Consider the following 3,920-nt stretch of genomic DNA (forward strand, 5'->3'; position numbering starts at 1 on the left):
CTGTGGCGATAGCACGATGACAATAGTGATCGTCATAAAATATAGAACTATTATAATTTTTTAAAACAAAAAAAATCTTGTTATACTACATACTCTTCTTGTCTACATCAATTCTAATCTCTAATGTTATGATTGAAGTCATCTCTAGATTCATTTTATGATTGAATTTAAAAAATCAGAAATATGGCGTTTCATTTTATGATTGAATGAAAAAACTTTTTTAAAAAAACTAAAGCAGCTATAAGTTGGTTTGGACCTGCATTACATGGGCCTTACCTTTGACTGTGCTGCACCTGGATTATAAAGGAAAAAAAGGGAAAAAAACATCAAAATGATGCGAGCTCTGGATTCGAACCCACAACCTCCTTCCTAAGTCCTAGGATGACTCTGATAACCAGTTGAGACAAACAGTGTTATATCGTTTTATACTATTGTATGCATCCAGACAAAAACGAGATTGCAAATTGGCGTCGCCTCTGCCCGTGGCCGCACACCACACCATAGCCGCCAGCAGCAAAGCAGTGTCGAGGCGCTGGAGCGCCGCCCTTCGCCACCTTCCAGCCCATGGTCTCCGCCAGCTGCTAGCCCTCCGCTCACTGCTCGTTGGTCTGCGCTATGCTGCGGCCACGCTTCCGGCCGCCGCCCATAGGGCAGATCCAGGAGGGGGAACTGCGGTGACCACCGGAGCCAGAGGTTCGAGCCGCCGCCGAGGGTGCGGGCCGCGAGAGGCGCTTGGCTGTGGGCCTGAACGGCCAGCAGCGGCGAGGCCTGTGCGGGTGGGCGGCGGTGCGGCCTAGCGTGGTGCGGCCTAGCGTGGCGCGGGAGTCGGGAGGTGGGCGGGCTGCGGACTTGCGGCGCAGCGACGACCAACGGAGCAGGAGGTCCGAGCCGCCGACGGCATGGGCGGCGCATGGCTGCAGGGCCAGCCGGACTAGCCGTGGCAACTACTCGGCTGCGGGGCGGCGCGGCGGTTGCTGAGGGCGCCGGCGGAGAATAACCAGTGACCAGCCAGTTGCTGGGTTGCATTTGATTTCATTTTACTGTATTTGATTGCGTTTTCCAGCGTTGCAACTTGCAAAATTTATTGCATAGATAGTTTTTAGAATGTAGATGGAAAATGAGATGATGCTCTTTTACAATCATGATATGCCGTTGATTTCAACAATGTCTGCATCTTAAACTCTTAATTTTTTTATTTGTGTGATACAAGTATGAACTGTCGATTATGGAATTTTGTGCATGGTTAATGTCTTAATTTTTGATATAGGAGTATGATCCATCGTTATATTTTCAGATCTGAAAATAAAGAGGAAGAAAAGACATGTGGTTGATCTTAAGGGTTATATTTGAAAAGAGCTGGTTGAAAGAACACAACTTAAAATAATAATCAAGGTGAAACGCCAAGGTGAGGCTAATCTCACTAACAATCCTTTACATGTTTCATATGATCTTATGCTCAATTCTGTGTTTTATATATATATATATATATATATATATATATATATATATATATATGATCTTATGCTCAATTCTGTGTTTTATATATATATATATATATATATATATATATATATATATATATATATATATATATATATATATATATATATATATATCATAAAATCGCTAAAAGAGCTGGATGTTTTAGAAGTCAATTTTGTGTTATATATGATATATGAGTTAATATTGAGATTTGGGGTATAATTTTTTTTAGTCCTTTGCTATGTTTTGTAGCGAGTCATGGTCAGTGATAGAAAGTTAGAAGAAATAGCAGTCTGTTATGGTGTATGGTCATTTCTTGATTCCTTGATTATTGCCTTATTTCAGTGTGTCACTGATGAACAGAAGTTGGGTGAATACTAGGTTATTTAGCAAGGAACATCTAGATGGGGTCACTGAGTTCTTGAATTGTCATACCAAGATGAGGAGCAAGAAAATACTAGTTTTCAGGTTGCAGATCTTGAGAGAGCTTCAAACAACGAACAACCGAGCAACAATGAAGGTGGTATTTGTGTTCAGGCTTCCCTAGTTGATCAAACCCGGAGGGAAAGGGAATTGGAAGTTGAAGATAATGGCTTTGAAGATGATGCTGACGAAACTCTAAGACAATATGACAGCGAAAATGAAGGGCCAATCCATGATGATGGTGAATATAGTGATTTTGAGTAAATTATTTGTGTATGGCTATTCCTACCATGACCTGTTGTTATAATATGGCGTTCATGACAGGTAAATTTCATTCGCATCTGTATCAAGACTATCATATTGTTTCATTGGTGGCTCAATTTTTGTTCATGGTGTGTGTATCAAAATTGCCTATTACTCTACCTATTTCAATTTACTTGGTGGATTGTTTAAAACTGTTGTTACTATGAAATTAGACATTGTTTGGTTGTTACTAGAAAAGAGCCAACTGAAAACATGCACTTTTTGATGACAGGAATGACGTGGCTGAGCTTCGAATTTGATGGCTGGTGTTAGTGTAGTTGAACTTTGAGGCTTGAAGGTGTATGTGGCTGCTAGAACTTGGTGCTAGCTGCTGGTTGCTTGCAGTTTGGCGCTTTTGGTGGCTGGAGTTTTTTTTTTTTTTTTTTTTTTTTTTTTTTTTTTTTTGCGTTGGTTGCTGGGACCTAGGATTTTTTGGCACTAGTTGCTGGCAGGATGCATACCCCAAGTGCAGTGGTTGCTCGATGGAATTCTTTTTGTTAGGTGCTGGCAAGATGCACGCTGAAACTTAGTAGTGGTTGCTTGCTGAATTTTTTTGGTGCAGGAACTTGGCAGTACCTGTAAGAACTTTGTAGTCGGCTAGGACTCGTTGTAGTTGGATGGTGGATAGATCATTTTTAATTTTTATTCATGTTTTGTGGCATTGAATGGAAAGACGTTGGAAACTGTATTCTAGAACTTGCTTTTGTATGTGCTGGGAAATTAATTATGTATGGAATGTGATTATTCTATAATTATGCAAATGGTTTTTCGTTTATATTCTATGATTGCTTTTTAATAAAAATGAAGTATAATATAAATCTCATATTGTCACTATGGTTGTCGATGTGGCCTCCCGGCAAGCACACGGACACGGACGAACCGAAACATTCCAAAAAATTTGGCAAATTCAAATTCAAAATTTAGAGCGTATTTACAAATAAGTCAAATTTTTTTTGGAGTTATTTCCTTTTCCCTCGCTCTTTTTCCTTTCTCTTCTTTCTTTTTCTTTCTCTCTCTCTTCCGCCCGGCACGGGTGCTAGCCCGTTGCCAGCTCGTCGCTGGCGTAGCTGCAATTGTCGCGTCCCCCTCTTCCCGTGCTGTCGGTGATTTGTCGCATCGCCGGTCGTGCCGCACGCCACCCCGACCTGTCGCATCGCTGGTCGCGCCTCACGCCACCCAACACTTCGCCTATTGTTTCAAAGTAAATAAGCAAATTTAATTGATCCGGAATATATACTTGCTCTTTTTATTTATTCAAAAATATTTATTTATCTCTAAACATAAATGCTTCTCAGTACTTGTTCAAAAATATTTATCTCTAATTAAATACTTGTACTAATAACATGCTTGCCCTATATTTTAAATTGGGTACCTTCTCAAATAATTATATATCTATAGTTATACTACTTCTAAATAATTTGATGCATTTCTTTATTCTGAGCAATAATATAGTTTCTAAATATTGGTTACTAAAAATACTTGCTTAATAAAAATACGCAGTCGTTTATCAAAAAGAATCCTTTCTTTCTATTTAAATGTCTCCCGGATCCTGTTATCTCTTTTCAGATATGCGTGGACAAACTCTGGATGTCGGTGTGGCCGTTCGGCGTGGACGAGATCCCAGCGTTCCTCCCTTCACATACATATTTTATTCTATTGCTTTTAAAAAATAGACAATATGAATATACTTAATTATTCTATAATCTGTTTAG

General features: G+C 39.7%; 1 long non-coding RNA gene across 1 annotated transcript; it reads left to right on the top strand.

Moving 5' to 3' along the window:
• The first annotated feature begins 450 nt into the window (after nt 1–450).
• LOC102707644 lies at nt 451–2,958 on the top strand. The gene is made up of 3 exons (XR_424028.3): nt 451–1,405; nt 1,828–2,229; nt 2,441–2,958. It is a non-coding gene; the product is annotated as an uncharacterized LOC102707644 (long non-coding RNA).
• Nucleotides 2,959–3,920: the final 962 nt, after the last annotated feature.

This window comes from Oryza brachyantha, chromosome 3 (genome assembly GCF_000231095.2).
Source record: "Oryza brachyantha chromosome 3, ObraRS2, whole genome shotgun sequence".
Taxonomy (NCBI): domain Eukaryota; kingdom Viridiplantae; phylum Streptophyta; class Magnoliopsida; order Poales; family Poaceae; genus Oryza; species Oryza brachyantha.